The sequence below is a fragment of the Panthera tigris genome, chromosome D3, assembly GCF_018350195.1.
Source record: "Panthera tigris isolate Pti1 chromosome D3, P.tigris_Pti1_mat1.1, whole genome shotgun sequence".
Lineage (NCBI taxonomy): Eukaryota > Metazoa > Chordata > Mammalia > Carnivora > Felidae > Panthera > Panthera tigris.
Window position 1 is genome coordinate 81877595 of NC_056671.1, and position 27653 is coordinate 81905247.

At 38.4% G+C, this 27653-nt stretch overlaps 2 long non-coding RNA genes across 8 annotated transcripts in view; one reads left to right on the top strand and one right to left on the bottom strand.

Annotated features, from left to right (window-relative positions):
• Nucleotides 1-410: 410 nt before the first annotated feature.
• Nucleotides 411-11298, bottom strand: LOC122232549. Its single transcript, XR_006209902.1, has 3 exons — nt 11234-11298; nt 2537-2589; nt 411-559 (listed from the first exon to the last, which is right to left on the bottom strand). It is a non-coding gene; the product is annotated as an uncharacterized LOC122232549 (long non-coding RNA).
• Nucleotides 11299-11414: 116 nt separating this feature from the next.
• LOC122232597 overlaps nt 11415-27653 on the top strand; it is a 39790-nt gene continuing 23551 nt past the window's right edge. For 2 of the 7 annotated variants that reach the window (XR_006209947.1, XR_006209948.1), the window contains exons 1-5: nt 11428-11667; nt 11828-11916; nt 19293-19433; nt 20145-20299; nt 26748-26941. This is a non-coding gene — a long non-coding RNA (uncharacterized LOC122232597). Of the gene's footprint in view, nt 11668-11827; nt 11917-19292; nt 19434-19908; nt 19989-20144; nt 20300-26747; nt 26942-27028; nt 27631-27653 lie in introns of those variants that run through there. The other 5 variants (XR_006209945.1, XR_006209950.1, XR_006209949.1 and 2 more) reach the window with 5 other exon arrangements.

Genomic DNA, 27653 nt, shown 5'->3' on the forward strand with positions numbered 1-27653 from the left:
AACCTCTCCACCCCATGTGGTTTATATTATGTAAATGGAATCAGAAATGTAATAGCTCAAATTTGATTATCGCCGCTTGCTGCCCATGGTATCATTCAAAGTGCAGGTTGACACATGGGCTTCTAGTTTATGGGACCGCATGTCATAAGCATATTAGTTAAGGCAGTAACAGCTCCTGCTTGATTTTACACCAAAACTGGCAAAAGGCATATTTGTAAAATATGCTAAGCGCCCTAACAAGTGACTTCCAAATCTCGGTGGCTTATGCAAGTTTCTTGTCTGCATCTCAGAGGTGGGTAGGTTGGCTGGGAGCGGGAAGGGTCCCGCAGGCCCCTCCTTGGGCTCTCCCCGCCCTTCACTGGGTCCTTTGGCTGATGAGCTAGAGGGCTTTCGCTGAAGACCTAAGAGAGGCGCAGAGAGGCCAGCCCGCTGCATCCGCGCTTGCGCACTTTCCACTGGGCACACCTGTCACATGGCCAGTCCTTCCAAGGGGATTGCAGAAAGCTGTCGCAGCACGTGATCGGGTCCCAAAGGGGTGTGGTTAATGGAGACACTTTTCCTGCAGGCCAATAAAATACAGACTTATCAGAGAAGTACCTATTAAAAATAATGTTTTACGTGGCCAGCGTTTTAAGCTTTTACCACAAGACATTGTCAAAACACAATGAATCACTAAGAATGTGGAAAGTTGACTTCAGAAGTGGAAAATAATTTTAAAAACGGCACATAAAAAACTGTATTCAATACCTAATCTTCCAATCGTGTAAGTCACGGGGCAGTAGCCAAGTGGCAAGCAAATGAGAGATGAAAGGAAAATGCTTCCTTATTTCTTTCCCGTCCTTGGTCCCGGGGGTAGAGTTTTCTAGCAAGTCTGCAGAGATGCTACAGATAATCACAGAGCCACTGCAGGAATTTGGAGTATTCACATCGCTACTGATCGGAGAATCCTTGAGAGCACACGTGTTGTAACCCAGCCAGACTATTCGTAAGGGAGAGTTTACGGAAACTGGCGGTAAGCACAATTGCCACAAGCCATGCGGGGCTTGCTAATGATTCACAGAGTAGAATCAGCTCCATGTAGGAGAAAAAGAACCCATTGCATCATATGTCTACCCTTAATATGAGATATTCTAGGTTTCCCATATGCATTGCTTTTTGTCGTTATTAAAGCACCCTAAATGTATTGTCATCAACATTATGTATCACAGATGATGATAGATTTTAGTAAAGGATGAATTTTTTTTACGTATTTCACCGCACAATAAATCTGAGGACACACAGAAGAGCAAAGTGTGAAATAGAATAAAATATCACTGATGATCCACTTCATGGACCCAACAGTTAGCGTCTAGGAATATAGTTTTTCAAAATCCTTTTCTCTATTTTATTGTTGATTGCACTATCTGTTGAGGATGATCTTTTGAGCAGTCCATTCATTTTATTATCTATTTCTTCTGGTAAATTTATTTTAAACATTGTTAAAATCAATTTGATTTACTTTTATTTAGTGTATTACACAATTCATTAGTTACTTATCTTTACACAGAATAGACCTCTGGCAAAAAGAGGCACTGAGACCTCTATCCTAAACTCACCATTTCACAGGTGACTAAAAAAAAAAAATGAGTCACGTAGATCCTGAGCTATAAGGATCCACAAATGGCACCTCCCATTCCCTTAGGCTATAAAGAGCACCTAAATGCCTCGAACTCTCCCAAGTTCCCAAGAGCAAAATGTCTACTGGGCTCTTTTTTTTTTTTCTTAGAATTGCATATTTAGTCGTGTTTCTAGCAATCACGCTGTGTCATTTACAAATGGGGGCTCATAAATATTCCAGCTTGCACTGTCTTGCGTATGGAGCGTTCACATTTGATGGTGTAATTTCATTTTGGTTAAGGAAAATTTTATGCATTTGGGATCCTTTTAGTTCCCAACATGATTAAACCTAGTGTTGTAGCTAAAAAGCTCTTATGGCAATTTATCACTTGTTGGCTTAAAGAAACTTTCATTACTTTATCCCGTGACATCGTTTTCTTTCCTGGTTGCACAACAGATTTTTCACTTAAAGACACTTTTCTCTTCTCACACTCTATCTCGGTTACTGCCCACGTCCTCTTTCCTTCCAAATGTTTTGTTACATTTTCCCTTGCGCCAGATCCAAGAGAGTACTTCTACGAAGAAAGAGACAGTTTCTCCATTTCATAATTCAACAAAATTCCTTAGTCTTCCTTTTGCTATGCACGTCTTTTACTAAAATGCATTAGTAGTTACAAAAGATAATCCGCTCACCCACAAACAATTGTACTCAAATACAAACAATTGAAAATAATCTTCATTTCCCAAAGGCCTAGCATATACTTTGATTCATTTTTGGTGTTTGAAATTAATTATTTAACTTAATGTTTGTGGCTTCTAACCTAGAAGAGTGCTTATTTTAACTTATAAAAAGGAAACTGAGGATATTAGGGCTTGTATAAATTTCCTAGAGTTCAAATCTGATAAATAGAAGCAAATTTTACTTCCAGGCTTGACTTACTCAAAATCTTCAACTTATTACCACCTTGCGATCTTGTCTGGCTCCACAATGTCCTGACAGAAGTGTTGTTAGTAGAAAAAAAAAAGAGGAAAATCAATGATAAATTTAAGGAGCTGTGTCACCTATTATATCTATTAGTGCTCCTTTCTCAGACTATCACAAAGACTTGAGAGCTTCCTGTGCCCCAAATCAAGAAACTGTTTTGGGGTACAGGTAATGTAGCTTGCTGATTGCCTCATTATGATATCTATCTACTAATTTTAAAAATAGAAATGGTGAAAATATCTTAAAATATTTTATCAATAATTTTTTAAAGTTTAAAACACTTTCACAGATTCGCAGAAAAGCTCCTATGTTTTATAGTTCATTTTATCTCATTTTGTCTTTTGAGAGTATATATGGTTTTCAGAACATACCTGGTCTAGTTTGTTCTCTTCTTTAGCAGAGTTACCTTATTCATTTTAAATACAGTAGAATCTATTTGTTTGTATTTGTAGTGTACCTGTTTGTCACCCACATTGCTGATGTGACTTTATTTTTGTGTATGAAACCCCTGGCATGATTCTAAAAGAACTCTATGCGGAGGAAAGCTCTAAGCAGCGTCCCTCTCTCATCCATTTTACCCATTGTCCCAAGCTCCCTGCAGAGAATCGAGTTCATTGGGTACAGATTCAGCCTCCCTGTGTTTCTTTTCTTGCACAAATATGCATATACAGGTGTATTTCTTATCCCAACATTTTTGTTTGTTTGTTTTTTCTTACACAAAAAGTAGCACACGACAGATACTCCTTTGAATGTTGTGCTTACTCATATCTGGCTTTTTTCACTGCAGCCTGTGGGCCAAATAAAGCCCATCACCTGTAAGCTGAATTTTTACCTTTTTAAGCATTGTAGGAAGAAAAGAAAAAAAAAAATGTTACAGAGATTTAACGTGCCTAGCAAGCTGAAAACCTGACTGTAAGTTTTCCTGCCCATGACTTAGCATACTTAATTTAGGCTCATCTGTGTTGTAGCTTATGCTTAAAGTTTATTCCTTTTTATTGCTGAATATGATTCCATTGCTTGGATAGATCACATCGTTTATCCATTTGCCAGTTGATGGGCATTCGTATTATTGCCACTTTGGAACTATGAACAACAATGGTTTTATTTCATACATACAAATCATTGTGGGTACATATGTTTTCATTTTTCTTGGGTGGATACCTAGAGGTGGAATTATTGGGGTTTATGGAAAATACATGTTGACCTTTTTTAAGAAAATCCCAAACTATTTTCCAAAGTGGCTGCAACATTTTCCATCCCTACCAGCAATATAGGAAGGTTTCTGTTTATCCATATCTTAGTCAATATTTGTTTTCTTTCTTTGCATGATTGCCATTCTAGTGGGTGTAAAATAGCATCTCATTGTGGCTTTAATATTCACTTCCCTAATGACTAATGATGATGACATTCTTCATTATTTTATTTTATTTTATTTTATTTTATTTTATTTTATTTTTTTAATGTATATTTATTTTTGAAAGAAGAGGGGGGAGAGAAGAGAGAGGGAGAACACAGAGGAGAGGCAGAGACAAAGGGGAACAGAAGATCCAAAGTGGCTCAGCACTGCCAGCACGGAGCCTGACGTGGTGCTAGGACTCGAGAACTGCAAGATCGTGACCTGAGACCAAGTCAAAGTTGGACACCTAACAGACTTAGCCACCCAGGCACCCTGATGGTGAAATTCTTTAAGAGCACGTTTTTTTTTAAATGTTTATTTATTTTTGAGAGAGAGAGAACATGAGCAGGGAAGGGGCAGAGAAAGAGAGAGACACAGAATCCAAAGAAGGCTCCGTGCTCTGAGCTGTCAGCACAGAGCCCAATGTGGGACTCAAACTCATGAACTATGAGATTATGACCCAAGCTTAAGTGGAATGCTTAACTGACAGAGCCGCCCAGGTGCCCCTCAATCTATTGGGTTCTAAATTTTAATTTTTTAATGGTTTATTTATTTTTGAGAGAGAGAGAGAAAGAGAGAGCAAGGAGGGGCAGAGAGAGAGAGAGAGAGAGAGACAGAGAGAGGGAGACACAGAATCCCAAGCAGGCTCCAGGCTCTGAGCTGTCAGCACAGAGCCTGAAGCGGGGCTTGCACTCACGAACCACAAGATCATGACCTGAGCTGAAGTCACTTGACCGACTGAGCCACCCAGGCGCCCCCAAAAAAGAGCACTTTTAAAGTACATTTGGGCTGGATGTCCTCTAGTTCTTGAGCAGAAAGAGTTCTTGATGTATTTTGAATACAAATCCTTATCCACATTGTGTGATTTGCAGTTGTTTCCTCCCGGTTTATGTAATGGCTGCCGGCAGAGGATCCCCTGCCTCAACTGTCTCCTTCGAGCAGCTTCCATTCCTGCACCATCCATTTCCTGGAGAGCAGGTAAGAAGGGAGGAGAAGTACGTGTCTAGCTCCTGCTACCTTTACCTCCGCATATTCTAGTTATTTAGCGTCCACTTGAGTTGCCTTAGTTTTTTGTCGGGTTCTTCCATAGTCACTCAGTTGTGTTCATGCCTTGAGTCTAAGACTTTTAGGATCATGACACCCAAATTCAGGGTCGTGCGTTTTCTGTTTGAAGACTGAATATTTTCACACTTGTCCTCAGGCTATTTCCTCGCTCAAGTCTGGATTCTTCTGTTTCATGAAACTCAAAAGTATGGTAACGGTAACTGTGTATGTACTTATTTGTTAAAAATAGAGTTTTAACTTATTTTTATTTTTTGTTAGTAGGATTGTGGGAGAGTGAGTGGCACCTTTAAGAACGTTCTTCCTTGGGGCGCCTGGGTGGCTCAGTAGGTTAAGCAGCTGACTCTTGATTTTGGCTCAGGTCATGATCTCACAGTTTGTGGGTTCGAGCCTTGCATGGAACTCTGAGATGACAGCACAGAGCCTGCTCGGGATTCTCTGTCTCCCTCTCTCTGTCCATCTCCTGCACTGTCTCTCTCATTCTCTGTCTCAAAAATAAATAAACATTAAAAAAAATGTTCTTCCTTGACTTTCCTTGCAAAATTTAGGAAGGAATACTTTCTCAATAAGGGGGCAGGAGATGGGGTTGGGGGAAGGGAAGAAAGAGAGAGACACAGAGAGATGTGTGTCCAATTTACTTTTTCATTGTATGAAGCTAGTTGGTGCAAAGCAGTGTCTATCAAGTTTTCTCTTCTGTGTATTCTCTCCACTTCTTGTAGGTTTTTTGTTCTACCAGAAGAAATGCAACGGTTTTGAGTCTCAGAGTAAGAGCATATCATTTTCTTGCGTGGCACTAAGTATTAAATTCGCATTCAGTAGTAGACTTGGAAAGATTCTATACAGCAATAAGTCATAACGATTTTAACTTTGTTGATTTTTCCTTTAGTCTTTATTCCTAGTTTGTTGAATAAATTAAGTTTATTTCTTCTGGTAGTGATCTGTCAGCTTTAATCAATTTTCATAAGATTTGTTTTATGTGAACTCTAGGGGCTTTACCACTACTATGCTTGTAGTTCATACAACCAATTACCTTGATATTAGGTAGTATTTACTTAATTAGAATTATAATAAAATGATAAAAATAAAACAATATTTATGTGTTTAGAAGTAATATGTGTTCCTAAATGGAATTTTAGACTATATTTATTATGCCATAAAATGTCTTAACATCATTGTAAATAATAGTGACTTAGTAATTAACTGTGCCTGTATAGTCCCTGGAGAAAAATAAAAATGAGAGGAAATTGCAATCACTTTAGTAATTTGTGACCCAATAATTTATTGGAGTTTGGTAAGATTACAGATTAATATTGTGTTTTTAGTTATTTGCAGGCAGAAATCTTGCCAAAACTATGCAAATAACAGGGGTGGTGAGAGGCTTAATATCATGTCCAAGCCTGACTGTATAGGCAATTTGAATATTAATTGGAGTAGGTAGGCGAAGTAGAACATCAATCTCATGAAGTCAGGTCACCTTGACAATGGACTTGTGTGGTTAGGAATTCTGTCTTCCAATTGATAAGTCCTCTTTACTGATTCACTTCTGTTGGGGAATATTTCTACTTGTGAGATTGATAAGAATTAGAATTTCAAACAGAGGGTTCACCTGACATTTACTTTTGAAACCGTACAAATGTAAGACTTACCACCTCTGGTCTTAATAGAATGGGTTACATTTGTAAAATATTTCTAATTTCTCAAATACTTAAAAAGTTGAACAATGCTTACTACTTGCTACCTTAATACATATTTGAATTTGTTTTTTTTTTCAAATGGATGTTTTAGTTTTAATTTAGTTTTATTTGGTTTTTTTCTTGATTAAAAAAACACTTGAACATATAACAGTATTATATTTTCTTTTTAGATTTATCTTCTTCCAATCCATGTATTAATGGGTTAATTATCAATATCAATTAGCTTAGAACACTATAGATCATCATGTAACATGACCATCAATATTATATTAAAACGCTATTCCAATCAAATTAAATATGAAAAAGACTTATAGGACTTAGGATTTCTAGTTTTTCAGACTTATAGGATTTCTAGTTCTAATTAGTTAACTGCTAGCCCTTTCTTGGATTCCCCTCTAACATTAAACTTCCTTCATTTTTAGCTACTTTGGTTCCTGATCTGTATTTTCTCAAAATTCTACAGATTTGAGTCACTCCATTAATGGGGAGAAGAATAACCTTTGTGCATTTTCTGACAGCTTCTATCAGTCCTGTTTTTGTAATGTCAAAAAAATAAAATACCATAGAAAATCATTCATGTCAGAGGTAGATTTCAACTAATGTGGTCCAGTGATAAAACTGGGACTAGATTTTTATTTTGTAGTATGTGGTATGAATCTCAGAATAAGATTTAGTTAAAAAATATGTATATAATATAATTGTATTATATCCACATATGAGTGCATAAACTTTACATTGATATATTTTCAATAAAAGGATATTAATTTATCATGAACTAATGTGCATAAAACATAAGTTCTTCTCATTGTAATTATGTAATTTTCAGCAAACTTTTCCCTATTCATTACAAGATACACATGAACCTAATAAATAATATAAATCTGAATATCTTCATCAAACCCTGTTTCTTATCTTGTTTGGTCTCTGCATTACTGAGCCGCAGATTCTCAATTTGAAAGTCATGACAACTTTGAACACTTGATGAACATTTTTCAGATGTTGATTCACAAAAATTAAAAGAAAACAACAACAACGCTTCAGAAAAATTTCCTCTTGACTTATATTAGATCGGAAAGCTTCCTTGATTTTTCTGACAAACTTGTATTAAAAAAAAATCGGTAACCTTCAGCAGACATTCAGCAGGACTTGACAAAGTTTTGATTGAGGAAAGATTGATTCTCTAAAGTTTGAGTGGTCAGACATGCACTGAATTTGCTGCGGTTCATTGCTATATCCCAGAAAGGATTTCTAGCCATTCTCGCCTAATGAGCTTATTAGTAAAAGGCTGAAAGGATCACAGATTGTCTATCAAGGAAGATTGTCAGTCACAAGCTGTTAGCAACTCTGCTGTGATTTATACACCATGAGTAAAGAACAGAATGGTGCTAAAATGCTGCTTATTATGTCCCACAGCTTGTGCGGTAACACAAATAAAGTATGTGGAGCAAGGGTTTAAAGGGGAAAAATAAGTTCTGAAGAAGAAAATCAAAGGAGATTAGACAGAATAGTGCTTTACCACCTCCCATTTCCTTTAGTGGTAATTATAATGCAGAGGAGAAATCAAGGCAGCTGCAACAATAATAGCCAAAGTCCAAAATGACGCCATTAAGGTCGAGTTGGGGGAAAAAAAAAAACTAAACAAACTAAAAGTCTGATCAACTGCTGTTAGCAACAGGTAGAACTGAATTTTCTCCTTGGAGATATTTTTCCCCCCATATTTTTGGAATTCTCCATTCTACAGCCTTTCATTTGTGCCTTAGTTAAGCTTTAAAATTAGTATTTTGGCGATGTGTTGAGTATGATTTTATATATATATATACGTATATATATATATATATATATACGTATATATATATGTATATATATACGTATATATATATACACACATATGTATATGTAATTTGTGATATAATTATAGAACACACACACACGTATATATGTAATTTGTGATAAAAATTATAGAACACACAAAAAATTCAGACTGGAATATACGCACCAATATTTCCAGTGGCTCCCTGTTATATTTGTATTTACTGAGACTTTTAATAACTCCATATTCTTCCAGTAGCTAATGTTTTTAGATAGGCAGTACATTTTGTTTTTTTGGTAATGACATAAAAATTAATGCCTTTGCTACATTCTGTCTTTTTTAGCTTAGCAACATTCCCATCTCACTGTGAGTTCTGTTGTATGATGTATAGGGAAGCCTGTGTAAGAGTAGGAGTTATATGGCTAAATGGCTCCCCCCCTGCCACAGGCACTAACTGAGGATTAGTAGCGCAGCTTGGTCTCATGGGACTGTAAACTCTCTTCACTGAGGGTGTTGAATTTCCTGATAAAAGAAGTCATCAACCGCAAGCACGATAGAGACAGCAGCCCAGGAGCCCTCAGAGAAAGATCAGAATCAGCTAAAGCTCATTTCTTCCAGACATTTCCATTCTCTCACCTGTTGGCCAGTGAAAGGTACTGTACTGCCCTGTCATCAGGCACTTGACAGGGATCTTTGTTAGAAAGCTCTCCTTTACATATAGTCAATGAGAGTCTATATTACTAATGCAGCGATTCGGAATTCTCTGAAATCACTGAAAAGGAGCCTGACCAACAATGAATAAATGAATGAAAAAATAAAGGATAAAGTGAAGACAGCTGATGATGCGCGTGCAGCACAGGATGTGATAACTTCATCATGGGACACAGTGATAAATATGTGATAAAGCTAGAAAACGTTCAGGTTGTAAATGTTATCATTTCTATTATATGTGCTATTCAAGAATATGGTAGTCTTTGTTTTGTGGATATTGCCTGAAAACTCACAAATTATTGATGTAGGTTACTTTTGCAGGAGAAGACGCATATTACATTAACAGCAATCACATGTGCAATAGCCTCTTTAATTATAAATTTCTCTATGAATATAAAATCTCTGTAGATCCTGCTCATCTCATGTAAATATAAAGAAGTAATGTATACATTAGCATAACATTTCTAAATTTAAAATTGGGTGCGGTTTATTTATATTTGGTAGAACTACTCTATCACCAGCCCCAGCCTCGATACTGTACAGAATGTGCTGGGAAGAGAGGACCAGGTTTAGCTAATGGACTTTACTTCTAATATCAAAGATTGACAGTAACCAGAGACTCTGCGGCAATGATAGCCTTGAAATTTCTAAAGCGGAGAGAATAGTTTGCACCTTTTCTCATATACCCAAGTCCTGACAGCATGAAGGGTTTCCTGATGGCTCTCCAAAGAGACACGATCGCCCTTCTCAAAGCCGTTAAGCTCAAACTTGTTCCACTAGAAATAAAACAAAACAAAACAAAACAAAACAAAAAACAAGACATAATCGAAGAGAACATAAACAAAATGAATGTTTGGTGATAAAAGTCAAAGTTTCCAAAGGTGATTAACAAGGTGACCCCACTTGTTGCTGATGGAGCAAATAAGAATATCATTCTGAAACAAAAGATAATTTAACCTCACTCTTATGAATTTTAAAGTACCGATGTTCTGTGTGACAATAAAAAGAATATACAGAATATAGCAAATAGGTCAAACTCCTTGAAGAAATATTGGCCTTTTCCTACTTCAAATTAATGTTTTCTGGAACATATGTCCTTGGTTGAAATCGAGTTTTAGCTGTTACTGTAGGTGTTATTTTTTTTTTCACCTATTGTATTGATATATAGCATTCCTAATGTGTTTTACATTATTAGAATTAAAATTTGTGATTTAGGTTTCCTGGTTCTCAGCCTCCTTCTTGAAACTACTTCTGAGATTATTTTTCTTTTTATACTGCATTGTTTTCTTATCTATTTTTTTTTACCTGGAATTTTGGTTTTTGAAATTCAAAGAGTCATTTTCCTAAAAGATTTTTTTCTTTTCTTTTTTTTTTAATACTGAACATTGAGGTGCTTGGGTGGCTCAGTCAGTTAAGTGTCCGATTCTGCATTTTGGCTCAAGCCATGATCTCACAAGTTTGTGGGATGGAGCCCTACATCGGACTCTCCACTGTCAGCAAGGATCCTGCTTGGGATTCTCTCTCTCCCTCTCTGTCTCCTCCTTGCTCATGCTCTCTCTCTCTCAAAACAAATAAATAAACATTAAAAAAAACACTGAGCGTTGAAAATACACTACAGTTGATAATTTGAGTTTGTTTCCCTATTAACAGAACTAGCTTCATACACACGTGTCTAGGCACATTTTCATTTCAAATTGGACATTGAAAAATATTATTAAAAGATTTCTCTAGGGGCACCTGGGTGGCTCAGTCGGTTAAGCGTCCGACTTCAACTCAGGTCACGATCTCGCGGTCCGTGAGTTCGAGCCCCAAGTCGGGCTCTGGGCTGATGGCTCAGAGCCTAGAGCCTGCTTCCGATTCTGTGTCTCCCTCTCTCTCTGCCCCTCCCCCGTTCATGCTCTGTCTCTCTCTGTCTCAAAAATAAATAAAATGTTTAAAAAAAAAAAAAAAAGATTTCTCTAGTTAGCAAAATTACTCACAGTTGATCACTACGCATTTTGTACTGAGTTTTGTCCCTTCTAAAATTCACATGTTGAGGACGTACTAACCCCCAATGTGACTGTATTCAGAGACAGAGACTTTAGAGGTAATCAAGGTTAAGTGAAATCATAATGGTGGGGCTCTGATCCCATGGGTCAATTGTCATCATAGGAAGAGGTAGGAACCCCGGAGATCTCTCCCTGCCTGGTGAGCACAGAGAAAAAGGCCAACCAAGTAAGAACATAGTAAGGAAGTGAGTTTTGCCAACTCAAAGAGAAAAGCTTTACCGGTACTCTAGTATTAATGGACTACTGGTGGCTCCAAATCAAGTCCTTGTTGTATACTAAGAGAGAGAGGAGGTAGAGGCAGAATGGAGCCCCCTCCAGTCCTGAAGGAGCTCTGGGCTAGCACTGGATTTGCATAAGCCTCAGATGTAAGTTCCTTCATGTACTTCCTGTTTTCACAATTGGAAATCATATACAAAATAGAAGAGGTCCGTTTGGGGGCAAACAGAATTTTGGAACTGTATGGGAATAGGGATGAGAGTCACAGGCCTTGTGCAGTATTTACTAAGCAATTTGGGGTCCTCTCAGGTGAAAGCTGGAGAGGGCAGTTCACCCTGCATCGTTCGCCAGCGTTGCCGCAGCTCCTAGAAGAGACCCTACCGCACGCTGGGCGCTCGGTGAGTAGTTATCACATAAGTGGACTTTTGTTACTTTGATTACTTATGGGATCACACTGATATAAAACAAAGTTCAATTTGGAAATACCGCTGTCCCATTTGTGTTTGACAAAATTATCCCTAAGCCTGCGCAACATCAGTGGTTTTTCATCACTAAACCCACTTTTGAGTCCTTAAAGGACTCAAGATTTCTGTGTCAGCTTTACTTGCTTGTGAACTAATTAAGACATAAAATAAAAACAGAGAGGGAGGCAAACCATAGGAGACTCCTAAATATAGAGAACAAACTGAGGGCTGCTGGAAGGCAAGTGGGTGGGGGATGGGTCAGATGGGTGATGGGCATTAAGGAGGGCACTTGTTGGGATGAGCACCCCGTGTCGTATGGAAGTGATGAATCATTGGGTTCTACTCCTGAAACCAATACCACACTGTATGTTAACTAACTTGAGCTGAAATAAACACGTTAATTAGAAAATAAGTTAATTAATTGAGCTATGGCATTTTTGGAGATGTGTATATTTTTGTTCCCAGAGATATCTCCCCAAGTCACAGGGACCCAAGTTTGCATCAGGATGAAATCAGTGTTTTTCTCCTAGGCATCTTGCAGACATTCATGTGTGATCGCCACCTACCTGATAACTATTCTGTATGTTGCATTTTAAGCGACTGCCACCAGGCCTGTTCATAATGACATCCGACACTCGTTATTGTGCAGCCCAGCTACGTTCCAATACGTCCCAAGAGTAATTACTCAAACTTAGTTAACATCTATTTGTTTCCTTTTTAGGCATAAGACAATCGACTCTGTACGCACCAAAAACTTGTGTGTTTTTAAACAGGATGCCTAAAGACCAATATAAATTTTCCCAAATGAGCATTGTCTTTTCAAAATGAAGGGGTTGAGAGGTCACCACTATAGTATGTGCTTTGTGAGAATTTGAATAGGAGTTCTTCCCCCAGCCGATGATTTGGTGGGAAAAAATGTACATTAATTAACACACACTGATGGCACAGTAGCACTGAGGCATTAATAATAGTCAACACTATGTGAATAAGTGTATATCTAGTTCCACCAATTTTCTTTTTTTCCATTGGCCTTTTACCTATCCCTCTTCTCTTTTTAAAAAATGTTTATTTGTGTATTTGAGAGAGAGAGAGAGAAAGAGAGAGAGAGAGAGGGAGAGAGAGAACAAGTGGGGGAGGGGCAGAGAGAGAGGGAGAGAGAATCCCAAGCAGGCTCTGTGCGTGGAGCCTGACGTGGGGCTCGATCCCATGACAGCAAGATCATGACCGGAGCTGAAATCAAGAGTCAGATGGCCAACCAACTTGAGCCGCCCAGGTGCCTCTATCCTCTTCTCTCCACTTTTTTTTCCCTATTTTTCTCCACATCTTGTTTACTTTTCTCATAATTTTGTTCCATAGTCCCTTTCTTGCTTAACTTTGTTTTGTAACCCATGGGCACCCATCATATACTTCTGTTTGGATTTATGAACATAAACATAATTCACATGTCTAAAAATCCAATATTATACATGGTTCCTCACACCATGCTCTGGATTGCCATTACCTCCCCACCCCCCAGATTCTCACGAAATTCTTCCTCTGTTATGATGTCTCTCCCATATCCTTAAATTCCCCTTTTCTCCTATTTTAATCTAAGACATGCAACGTGCATAAGTTTTTCTTGTTTTATTTTATTTTTAAAGGGACTTTCATATTTTATTTCTGTTGTTTTAATGTTTATTTATTTTTGAGAGAGAGAGAGAGAGAGAGAAAGAGAGACAGAGCATGATTGGGGGGAAGGGCAGAGAGAGGGAGACACAGAATCTGAAACAGGCTCCAGGCTCTGAGCTGTCAGCACAGAGCCTGATATGGGGCTTGAACCCATGAACTACGAGATCATGACCTGAGGTGAAGTTGGACGCTGAACCGACTGAGCCACCCAGGTGCCCCAAGTTTTTCTTGTTTTAAAGGGAAACAAAATGCAACACCCCATACCCCAGAATTTCCTTCAGCCGTCTATTCTCTGTCTTTCTGCGCCTTTACAGCAAATTTCTTAAACTAATGGCTTACATTATTTGATAGCACTTCCTCTCTCCCAACACCTTCCATTCCTGCCCCTAATCACTCCTAATCTGGTACCAGTAACTCCTGCATTACTAAATCTTTAAACATCATAATACTGGAAATTCTGACAGAGCTGACCACTCACACTTTCTTTAAACACTCTCTTGACATGGCACAGGTGACAGTCACTTTCCTGGTTCCATTCTAACTTGTTTCCATGTCACTAGAGCATTTTGGCTGCTCTTTCTTCCTTGCAAAACCCAGGTCTTTTCCATTTGTCTCTTTGCACTCTTTTAGCTCAACTGTGCCTAGAGATACAAAGAGGCATCTCTACATCCATCATTCCAAGTTGTTACCTTGAGGAAAGTCTTCCCTTCTGACTAGCAGAATGTGGTGGCCAACTGCGTCGGGTATGCACTGTTCCTTGGTATCTCACTGGCAACCCAATCCCTAATTTATAATTCATAATTTTCTTTAAAAGCTACATTTGCGTTAATGTTTCTTCTCTCCATCTGTGTTACCGCCATGCATCCAGCTACAAAAACTTGAACACTCTTCCCTTTACTCCACATATGCCATAGATCAATCAATGAATTCAACCTGTAAGTACCTCTCAAGTTATCTACTGCGTATGATCTCTGTACCTAAGTCCTGGTCTGCATAATGTCTGATTGAAAGCAAAAATTCTGAAGACAGTTTATTGTTTTCTCCCAGTTCGTCCACTTATCTGCGTTACGACCTTGAGCAAATTATTTAGTGTCGCTTGGGCTTCAGTTTCTCCATACATAAAAGTGATACGAGCAGTCTTTTTTAATGTTACCGTGTGGAAATAATACCAAAACATTTTCTTTACACACTGCCTCGCACATAAAAATTTAGTGTTAAATGAGAGTAAGCAGTTACGATTAGAGTGCCCAAGTCATTCATAGACCATTGCTATAAATAGCTTTCTCACCAATCCGCCGTGGTCGATTCTTTAAAAGAAAATACGATCCTTTTACCTCCTTTCTTAAAATATTACAGTGGTTTGCAATGTCTCCCGACACAGCAACGGAGTCCAGAATGCAGCCTGCCGATGGGCTCCAGCTAAAATGTGCTAGGGTCTCTCACCGCCCTCCGTCCCTCCCCTTGCTGTCCCGAAGCCACGTGTTTTCCTGAGCGCCACCTGCTTCCTAAGCTGTTTCCATCTAAGGCCTGAGGCACACATTGTTTCCTCTGCTGGGAACAATTTCCCCTTCACTTTCAGACTTATTTGAACATCTTTTAGGTGTCTATCCTCCGGAATAATTTAAGTACTTCCTCCGAGGTGACAGAATCTCTGTCGTTCTTCTTGTTGTCTGGGAGAGTTTATCTGTTTAGTTACTAATTTAAAGGTGATCACTCCGTCTGGACTAAGTTCTCTGAAGTTAGAGACCTTACTTGCTTTGTTTACTGCCAAGTCCCTTTGTAGAACATCCCACCTATTAAGCAATTGTATGTATCTTCTAAATGTATAAATGAATGAATGGAGGAAAGTAAGAATGAATGGATGAATCAAGAAATGACTCTTTCAGCGCTAACCGAGTATCTGCAAAACTCAATTTTTCCAGACTTTATTGAATCATAATTATGAAATGGGTATTTTAGTTGCCTTCCAAAAAATATCTACATAAGGACAATTTTTTTATTCGATTAGTTTTTTTTTAATGTTTATTTACTTTTGAGAGAGAGAGAGAGAGGGTGTGAGCTGGGGAAGGAGCAGAGAGAGGGAGATGTACAATCCGAAACAGGCTCTAGGCTCTGAGCTGTCAGCACAGAGCCCAACGTGGGGCTCGAACCCATGAGCTATGAGATCATGACTTGAGCCGAAGTCAGATGCTTAAACAACTGAGCCACCCAGGCGCCCCAATTAAGTAAGGAACATTTTGTCTCAAATGCCTCTTTTCACAAATACAGTGCAATGCAAGTGAGCCAAAAAGATGCTGGGGCCAGCTTAGGGTCATAAAATAAACTCCTTCGTACATATATGATTAGTATACCCTGCTTCTAATGCAAAGTCTGAAATCCTTATTTTTATGATTTAATACAGTTACTCAAAATATATTTCATACAAAAACTAGTTAGCAACCATTTTAAGAAAAAATAGGGAACGGTTGCAGGCTTGCATTTTTTATGTCTACTATTACACATATCATATTCTAATAATTCTGGAAAGCACTATTTGAATTAGTGCTTTAGTTAGCAGGACTGGAGAAGGAAAAGAAAGACCAGCATAATAGAGGTGAAGGTTACAACATTTGTCATTTATACGGCATATTTTTTACTTCCTAAGGCAAATGTTAACACTTTCCTTCTGTTACTGTTCAATGTGGGCAAAAAAATCTCTACTTTGAACATGTATTTTATTCAGACATTTTATTTGAGACTTCTTCACAACACCTTAGATGATTTCTATTTACATTTAAAATATAAAGATATAGACATAAGCAAATCCTAAAATCAATCCATGACTACATTTTGTTGTTGTTGTTGTTGTTGTTGTTTTTGGAAACCTGTTTATTTAGAAGTCCTACTGAATCAAACAGATTTTTGTTTTCTCATTTTTCTAGATCACTATAGCCTCAATAATAAATGCAAAAATCGTCATGTTGGATATTTTAAGATACTAAATTTAGCAACAGACCATTTTCCCCTTCTTCATCAATAACTCAGACATTATAAAAGTTAGGTATATGCATGTATACATGTACACATATAACTGTGACATACCCGCAAATATATATACATATTAAAATTAATAGGTGTACCTTCTATTTAAAATATCATCAATTTAGAAATTAAGGAGTAAACTGTGAAACAAAGATTTGCAACATACATGGCAGATAGGGGATTGTTGTCCAAAATGTACAGCTAAAACCTGCATAATAATAAGACTAACTAAGCATCCCATTGTTAAGTTGGCAGGAATAGGGACGCATGACAAACCCATAAATAAAACACAAAAATATAATAAAATTCATTATTTATTGAAAACGCCAATTAAAACAACAAATTAAAATTCCTGAGATTGCCAAAAGCTTAAAGTTCATATCAAGTGTTGATGATTGTGGAGAAAAGGAATAATATCTGTAGTTATAAGAGCAATTTGGTTGTAACCTGCTGAAATTGGGAATGTGCATACTGCAATATATAGCATCTCTACTCATTTTGTATCCATACTACGGAAAAAAAAGCCCTGAGATATGCAGAAAAGTGTCTTATAATGTTGCTTATAATAATTCAATACTGGGAGTATTTTAAAAGTTCATTATTTGGGGAATAGCCAATTCATTCATGGTATATCCAAAATTATGACCCATCAGGTGTTAATTAAGACTAACAGGGTAGCCTGTGGGGTGCCTGGGTGGCTCAGTCAGTTAAGCTTCTGACTCTTGATTTTGACTCAGGTCATGATCTCGGGCCCCTAGGCGGCTCAGTTGATTAAGCTTCCTACCGTTGGTTTCGACCCAGGTCACGATCTCATGGTTCATGTGTTCGATCCCCATGTCAGGCTCTGCACTGACAGTATGGAACCTGCTTGGAATTCTCTCCCTTCCTCCCTGCTTCTCCCCCACTCATGTTCTCTCTCTTTCTCTCAAAATAAATAAACTTAAAAAAAAAAAAAAAGAATAGCCTTACATGAAAAAAATCTAAAAATATTTAAAGTTAACTGAAAAAATGTAATAACAGTTTTTAAAATAATATTTAAACTAAACAGTTTTATGTGCATATAGGTACACATATTAACTAAATTAAAGTATGATTTAAAAAAATTTTAATATTTATTTAATTTTGACAGAGAGAGAGAGACAGAGCACGAGTGGGGGAGGGGGAGAGAGGGAGGGAGTTACAGAATCCGAAGCAGGCTCCAGGCTCTGAGCTGTCAGCACAGAGCCCGACATGGGGCTCGAACCCACAGACCGCGAGATCATGACCTGAGCGAAGTCGGACACTCAACCGACTGAGCCACCCAGGCGCCCCACATATTAACTAAATTCATTCCCTCCCCGCAAATCAACAGTCCAGTTTATTATTTTTATCCTCATTATGCAAGCAAGGAAATGGAGGTATACAAAACTTATGTAACTTGTCTGTTACCTATGTAACAAGGTGTCAAGTTACTAGCCAATAGAACTGAAATTCAAACCCAAGTACACCAGCTCCAGCATCTATACTCTTAAGCAAACTATAGAATTGTAAATATACTAGGGAAATAATGCAAACCAAATGCAAACCAATAATACATATTGCATGTACCCATATTCATAAATATATACCTAAGCTAGCTAAATAATAAGAATATATCATATTGATAGCAACTGAAACCTCTGGGGGGGGCGCCTGGGTGGCTCAGTCTGTTAAGCGTCTGACTTGGGGTCAGGTCATGATCTCGCTGTTTATGAGTTCGAGCCCCGCGTCAGGCTCTGTGCTGACAACTTGGAGCCTGGAGCCTGCTTCACCGTCTGTGTCTCCCTCTCTCTCTGCTCCTCCCTAACTCATGCTCTGTCTCTCTCTCTCTCAAAAATAAATAAACATTAGAAAAATTTAAAACCTCTGGGAATGAAACATGTCAGAATTGGGGGGAGCTAGTTACCTTTATTATTCATGTTTTAATCAAAGACAAGGAGACCATACTCAGATATATCTTTCTGAGTAGAACCTAATAAAAAAAAATAAAAGTGTCAATTAATTTTAAATCGGCTTAGTAATAACGTAAGTTCATGCAATTAAGTTTCTAATTTTGAGAAAAAATTAAGGTATGTTTTGTGCACATAAGCAGAAAGTGAAAAATTATTGAGAATGTGACTTTTTAACAGGTTTTGGAGTGAAAATAATGTATCGACTCAAAATTGAGTGTTATTTTTAATGTGTATAACACATGATTGAAAATTTAAATCAATGAAGGTTACTTTTTCTTCTCTTTATAGTAGTTCAGAAAGATACTATTTACAGAATTGGGTGTTTTTGTTTTTTTTTTTTTTAATTTACCAGATGCTAAAAGAGAGTGACAGTGAGTTCATAATACTGCTAATGTTGATGTACAAATTTAAGAAAGAATGAAATGAATTCCTAATTGTTCATAAGGAAGAGGAAAAAAATTGAAAGGATGCTTTGGGAGGAGTGAAATGATTTATTAATAGGATATCAGAAAGTTTCACAAACTCAGAGTTTAGGAGATGCATTTCGTTTTCGGGAATGAACTCATGTCAACTTACCATGTTTACTCTTAAAGCTCTTTTTTTTTTTTGTATTAATTCTATACATTTTTGTTTCCCTCTCTTTCTCTGTAGATGTCTTCCTGAAATTAGATTCATATACAAGGAAACACAGAGACTTATATAGCCACCAGATGGAGAAAGGGAGAGAAAGAATTTTTTTCCCTTCATCTTAATCACAGAGTAAGGATGAAGATCCATCCATGTTTGCAACAGGTCTCTGTCCCTCTTCCAATCTATCTTGGACAGGATGCATTAGATATTGTAAACGTTTATGCCAGATTTCGTCATTTTAAGCCATAAAGATTAGGGGCTTGGCAATTTTCAGAAAAAGGAGCGCTCGGTAAACGTCTCCTACGCTTACAGAATTCTTACCTTTTAAGAAGACAACTTCTCGATCACTTTGGAAGGACAGTCAAAAGATTCGAAGGACATCCATTTAAAAGTCACATTTTAAAATTTAACCCACATGCTAAAGTATTATTTTCTTTTTAAAAAGTGAATGCTTTCAAAAATTACTTCAAGAAAAATATATGACACTTTATATCTTAAACTTTACTTTTCTATTTAAAGAAAGCTTTATAATGGGGAAACATGATAACTTATTAGATAGGAAATGAGAAACAATAAAGCCCTAAGGCACTAATGAAACTGTGGCAAAAAACAGCTAATGAAATTATTGTCATTACAGGTACCATATCTGAAATTCTGAGGTTGAATTTATTCACAGCAAATGAAAATGGATCATCTCTCCACATAATGATTTCCCAGGTAGGGTGCTTTCACAGCAAGTAGTGCATTGGGTTGTGGAAGGAAAATATTAGAATTGATTTTAATATTTATTGCATATCTAACATTAGAAAGAATTTAAGCTTTGTAACATTTAATAAATGATTGACATCTATTCTCTCTTATTCTGTATGTCAGATGGTTTGCATTGCAAAGAAATTCCACAAAGAAGGATTACATGGCTTTGTAGATAACACTACTGCAGAATAGGAACAAATTATCTCATAGATTTATGCAGAACTCCCACTGCTGGCCATGACAAAGTCACAGATTCTGCATTTGCCTTCCAAAAAGTAAGTAGCAAAGTGGACACAGTATCTAAGTTGATTCTTTACAAATACTGAACAACAGGTGGTTCAGGGTTGTGATGAAAACAATTTATAAGAACATGAACATCAAGGAAATTTATAAAAGCATGAACATCAGGGAAGAAAGAAAGAATTACATTAGTCAAAAAATAAAAACAACTAAACAGCGTAGCTCTTAAAGCTAATACCAATATTAACCCAGATTTCAACCTTAAGTCATTCATATCAAATCACTAACTTTTCACTTTCAAAACTAATGAAGTCTATTTAATCACATTGTTCATTTCAGAAAATGTTATTGATAGGCTTTGAATCATTAATATATGAAGTAAAAGGATTTAAATTACTGTGTATGAAATCCTGTTCTCCCTTTCTTAAAAGTCCCATGTTTGTATACGCTTTTAATGTGGCAAGATATTGGTGCAATGTTACATATAATGAAGACATTTTATAATTTTCAAGGAATGAGACCTGGTACTTCATTATCTGATAAAGGGGATGGTGATAATGATGATTGATTGATTGAAAAGCCCTGTGTAGCTTCGTGATGTGGACATATTTCAGATGTCCTCTCTTGCAACTATACTTATCAAGGCGTAAATCATATAATGAATAACACCACTTAAGAAAACATACAGAGCTGCGCTTTGAGGGAATGACTAATTTCTTGTTTTGCTTCAATTTGGGATCCTATCCAGTGGAGGGGGACATAGTAAAGCTCTCACATGTATCGATAACTTTATTTCAAGATTCCCACTTTCTCCTCTCCAAATATAGTGGACACTCATTAGCACATTTTTCATTTTCTCGATGCATCCCATTTTTTCATTTATATCAGATTAATTGGTTTACAATGTAGGAGGCCTTCTGAGCATGTTGGGACTTGAATACCATTGAGATAGCTCAAAATATTGTATTGTGTGCCTACAGGTTTCTCCCACTATCTAAAAGCAGAGTGTTCCTAAGAAATTGTTCCTAAGCCCAAATGGTGAAAAGCCAAGAAGCAATTACCATTAATTTATGTGGAAACTTTTTTTAGCATTCCTAGACCCAAAGCATAACCTATCTTGGGCTTTTCTGATGCCTTAGGACGCATCTTGCCAACGGATGCACAAAATAAATCCAGATAAAGCACACACCCTCAGAGACAGCTCAGAGCTCTGGTGACTTTTTGCTGAAATGAGGGGTGTAGTTCACGAGGGAGGAGCTGGGGTGTCGCTCTCGCTGCCGGGGTGCAGACTGCCTCTTTTGGGCTTGGCACAAACAAGCACTGATTATCTTTTGGCTTTTCGTCTTTTTTGGTTTGGTTTTGTTTTAATGTGAATCACTATCGGGTTTCTTTCCGACAGTCAAAACAGGTCCTACTGTAGGTCTTTCATAAAAGGAAAGGGGCATAATATGAACTTTTGAAAAGCAGGGGATATCTGTATTTGAAATGCGGAAATTCTGCCATCAAATTAGAAAATGTTTGGCCACACAATAGAAGCCCTTTTATCATGGGAAGGATTGTGTTTTGCGTGTTCTTTTTCTTTTTAGCAGACAGAGCAATAATGCATAATTGAATGGCTATTAAAACAGTATTGGATTCTTGACTTAGCTTAAATAATTCTCATGTCGAAAGCTGCTTTTTTTAGTCTCTACTCTTAGTGACATTTCAAGCTAAAAGTATGCTTCGGAAACCTAAGTGAGTTGTGCGCTGAATCTCACAGCATGGACAAGCTTAATTTTCCGTTTCTTCTTTCATATATACTCTCTCTGCTCCTCTGACTGACTGGACGGTAAAATCTTTGTTCAGCCTCCCTGGGTGAGAGCTACCGGGCCATCTGCGCTGCCAATCTATAACCGATCTACGGCATGACTGAAGGAGCAAACGTTTATCCATTTGACTAAAACAGCAGCGATTCTCATCACTCTGGTACATTCTTCAGCCTGTTTCAGGCGCTGCCCGCTAAGTTCATCCTTGTGAGTTCGTACTGGAGCGGCCTTTCTCCGAAGTGCATAGGCATCTCAGAAAGCCCCAGCTTCCTCTCACTAAACCGTATGCCCATCACCTCCCAGATACGTTCCCCTCCTTGAGACAAATGAAATTAACTGGGACCACACTTTCCCTCAGCCTGATGACAGGAAGAATTAAACTCCCTCCCTCCAGAGAGCGCTGATTCTATGGGAAAGCTTTCTCACTCTGTCTACGCGTGCTGTCATTTAATTCAATTAAATCCACAGCTTTTCACCTTTTAGCTTTAATGAAGTGTTACCCTTTACCTCTCTCCATACCATAATAGCTCCAGCCCAGGCTAATTCAAGACCTCTTCTCACCAGGGCTTCCCTCCAAGGGCTCCTTGATTCAGGGAAAGGGCTTTGGTCCTCGGGGTAGTCCCTCTTTCATATTCCACTTGGCCTGAGTAACACTCCGACTCTATTGGAAATGAAGGATAATAAGAAGAAAAATTATATTTCAGCGGAGCTAAAATTAAAATATTGATTGCTGTATAATTTATGTGTGAACACAGAGCCATCTTTCTTATTTCAAGTCCAAAAGATTCCAATTGACTCTGCTCTCACATACACTTCATGCTGTATTTCCCTTAAATGCAAGAATTAAGTGCACCATACTTCCCATCAACATCCTTGAAGGACACTCCTGAGAATAAACACACTGCTGCTTTACTTTGTTTATTAATTCTCTTCTTCTGGAGGGAACTGAACCACATACTATCTGTACTGCATAAGCACTACTTTATTTTCAAACCTTTATGAGATTTTCACTTAATAAACCTTGACACATTTTGCAGTCAGTGAAATTAATAGCCACCTGAGAGCAGCTTCGGGGGGTCATGTTGGATGGCCCAGTGACTGGCAACTCCAGGATTGGTGACACTCCTGAGTGTCCCTAATTATCACACGGGCTCTTGTGAAATTCTAAAATGACTCTCAGAAGGAAATTAATTTTAACTGGCTTAATTTTTGAAAATACATCCTGTGCCACACTTTTCGTGGCCGAAATGTCCACAGTCAAACATGGAATGTGATCATGTTGAAATCCTATGTCGGGTTGCAATCGGATTCCGTGAACCTGGTTTGAGCACGCACTTTGCACAAGGTCCTGAATCCGGCCCAGTGAATGTTCAAAGATGCGTTAGAAATAGTCACCGCTATGGAGAACTTAAACCCTTGTGGGGGACATAAGCATATAAATAACTAAGTAAACCGTGAGAAAATTAATTTGCTAAATACAAGTTTTGCCATGGGAGTGCTGAGGAAGACACAATTAATTCTGATGGAACGTGCCAAAAAAGGCCTTGAGGAGGAAGTCAGATAGCATCAAGGCTTTGAAAAGTGAACAGGATGCTAGAGACTTGGTAAGAGAGCGGAGATACTGTGAGAAGGGTGGCTATTGCTTGTAAAGGAGAAAAGGTGGAGACCTGGAGAATTTATAAAAGTATGTGGTAGAAACCTATGAGAAGATGATGATTTTGCAAAACTTGAACAATGATCTTCTCTTTTAAAATTAACATGAATTGGGATGCTTCACTGGCTCAGTTGGTTAACGTCCGACTCTGGGTTTTGGTGCAGGTCATCATCTCATGGTTCATGAGATCGAGCCCCGCAGCAAGCTCTGTGCTGACGGCAGGGAGCCTGCTTGGGATTCTCTGTCTCCCTTTCTCTTTGTCCCTCCCCCACTCACATTCATTCTCTCTCTCTCTCAAAATAAATAAACATCAAAAAACCCTCAAACATTGCAAAATAAATAAATAAGGAAATAAATAATAAATAAAACAAAATAAAATCAACAGGAACCATGCATGGGATAATTCACAAGCAAGTTTCTTCCCCCCAACACATCTATTTAGTCAATATCCAACTTGATTGGAGAGGTTCTGAAAAGTGGGCGTTGAGTTCTTGTGGCCTGTTAGTAAGTAGAGGTGTCAGTGCCTATTAATGCTATTAAATGTATTATTACTAATTAGTTAATCATTAAAAATGTGTGCTTAGAACTTCCTGGGGCACCTGGGTGGCTCAGTCATTAGGCATCTGACTTCGGTTCACATCTTGATCTCACAGTTCATGAGTTCAAGTCCCACATTGGGTGAGCACGATCCCCGTTTTTGGGTAAAATGCAGGCCCTGTGTGAGCTCTGCTTCTCTTTCTCTATCTCCTCTCTCTCTCTGTCTCTCTCTCTCTCTGCCCCTCACTCACTTGAGCCCTCTCTGAAACTCAAAAAAAAAAAAAAAATGTGTTCTGAACACCTGCCACGTATACAGCACCATATAGGAGCTATTTATTTTAAATAAAGATATAACTCCCCACGACATCCTCTGACTTTTTGGTTCATACTCTCACACACACCTGTAAGCCCGGACTACTCCTTCTGTCATGCCTCACGCTTGCCTATGTATTTCTTCGTTCTGACAAAGTATCATATTTGGTTGAGAAAGAGGACAAGTTACACTGCAAAAGGAAGGGATATTAGTTATTTATATACATCATTTATTAACACATATCATGTATGGTTGCATGTTAATTATTATGAACATTATAATGATCCCTAATAGAGGACCATGGAAGTCTACTTTATTGTAGGGGTGTATCTGCATATTTGTGGGCATCCTGAAAATCATGGGTACGTACAATCTCCATTCCATTGTATACATCCAAAGGAAGGGAGGGAAGTCTAGTTTGCCGAAGGAGAGAAACCCAGGGAAAACGTTCATGGTAATGTCCTTCAAACATTTGAAAGACTGCTAATGTGGATTAGGTTGATTAGGTAGCAGTCGAATAGAAACAAATTCTGGCTCACTCGATACAATCAATTACCGACAGTTAGAGCTATGAATCAAAGGTAAGTGGAATCTTGTAAAATAACGTCGCCTGCTATATACACAAAGCATAAAGCATAAACAGTCACGAGCAGATGTGTTGGACCGTGTATTCTTCCACTTTTCTCACTGGGGGGTTGGCCTTAAGTACGTGAATATGGAATTCAACTATAATGTCTCATAAATTTATGCTGTGTACCCGGCATATCCCACATTGTCGTGTATTATGTGCCCATATCGTTGGGATGACCATCCCCTGTGGCTGGCTTACACATATTTAGATACTCTTCTTCTTTGTCTTGCTAGCCTACAACCCAGCTTCTAAGTTGGCCCCACTTAAGTTGGGGCCCCAGCTTCTAAGTTGGATCCATCCCTGAAGCTTCTTCCTGCATTGACTTTCATGTAATGCCAGGTTTGGGCGCATCAAGGCTTGAGTCTGTGCTCTCGCTCTAAACCATGGTTGGTGTTCTCTGTCCTGAGGATCAAATCTAGCATTCTGACTGTTTGTATAAAGGACGTTTTATCGGAACAAAGCCATTTCCATTCATTTATGTGTTGTCTATGGCAGAGCTGACTAGCTACAACAGAAAGGGTATGCCCCACCGGGTGAAACGTCCTCTCTCTGGCAATTTACAAACGTGTCTGCTGACCTCTGCTGCAGACCACATCTCAATGCTTCCTCAGAAATGATTTTCTTTTTTCTTTTTTTTTTTTTAAAGAAATGATTTTCTAATTCTCACACCAGAATGCCGTCTGTTGCTAATGCTTCCAGATTCCCAGGAAAATTTTATTGATACTGTTAAACATGAAATTAGATAACTATGACTTATCTCCTTACTCCATCATTTGATTTTTTTTCGCTCTCTTTCTTTCCGATCCATATACTAAAATAAGCAATAACAACTACAGGGCGAACAAACATAAGTGCCCTTGGGATCTCATCACCCTGAAATCCACACCAGTGTAGGTCTCATGCGTGGAGACGTGGTTTTGCTGCTCCAAGGAGTAGAGCCCAATGTATTTTCCAATATTATCATAATTACAAGAGTCAGTTCAGTTCTATAGTGTTATTTGCATCCTATGATAACAGAGGCAAAAGTTCCAGGTTGTACGCTGGGTTTCAGTGTCCCAGAGATATGATAAGGTCATTATGAGTACTTAATGAGACAAAACATTTAAAAAATGTCATAAAATATGACCAAAAATATGTCAGCCATCCTTCTTCTAGTTTTCATATTTTGTATCTGAGGTACTGTGTTTCCGTGGCAACTAGAACCGTAACTCTCTGCCTTGGGGAGTCAGACGGACTCAGAAGCCCCCCTCTTTATCTGTGCGGAACTGGGCTTAGAAAGATCGCCAACAGTTACCTCTCAAACTCATGCAAGTTACACTTCATACTCAATTCCGGTACCAGGGAATGTAGTCGTTTATGGCATGGCCCTGCTGACATAATCCAAAGTGCATGTTATTATCACATTGTGACACTCTAGAAATAATACAGAATACCGCTCTGATTCTGCTGTTGCCGAATGCTAACTGCAGGTGCCGGCATGCTTCTGGAAAGGTGGTGTGTTTTCATACTAACCCAGTCTCTTCCTTCACCCCACCCCCGCCAGGCGTCCTCACCCCTAACCAAAGACTGTGAGTCCGCTCTGATAGAATGTGATGGCTCTGGGTGAGGAATGAAACCTCAAATCAAGAAATGCCGTTTAAGATGATTCTGTTCTCCCTCTGCCCGACATAAACTCAGGTGATACTTCAGGCTCTCTCTGGAGTTTTACGCTGACCTTGGATCACCACACGCAATTAGGTCAGTGTATTAAAAATAACCATCTGCCTTTTGGGATTTAAAAACAGGCCAGCACTTTGGTGCCAGTGTTTCTATTTTTTGTTGCAGTGTGATGAAGGATAATGATATTGGAGGATCCGATACCCTTCTCAGCGAAACCTGGCTCTCTTCTCTACATGCTCATTGCAAAAGGAGAGGCCTCTTGTTCATGAGTAAAAGTGTGAAAGGAAACACTCACGGGCTTTAGAGCCAGACTGCCTGGGCTCATCTGAGGCTTGACTTTGGGCAAGGACCTTCACCCTCTGTGCCTCAGTTTCCAGTCTATAAATGGGGCGATAGGACATCCTTCCTATGTTCACTGTTACAAAGACGAAATGAGCTAACCTACCGAAGGGCTCATTCAGGGCCTGGCACTAAGTGTTCAACATAAACTATTCTTACCATTGTCATTGTTGTTCCTGTCCTGACAGAATTGTGTGTCCTTAGATCTTTTAAGCTTTGATCGCTTCGTTTCTATAATGGGAAAAGTACACCTCCTTTGAAACAATTATTTTGGACAATAAGATCTCACCGGCTGTAGAACAAATAATCGTGTGTGAACAAACAGCACCATAACGCTTTTACTCAGCATGCCACAAATGGTTGGAGAGACTTGGATACTCCCCGGGAAAGAGAGCAACCCCCATGTATACTCATCCTGCCATGGGAAGAATAAATACTTCTCTCAGTGCAT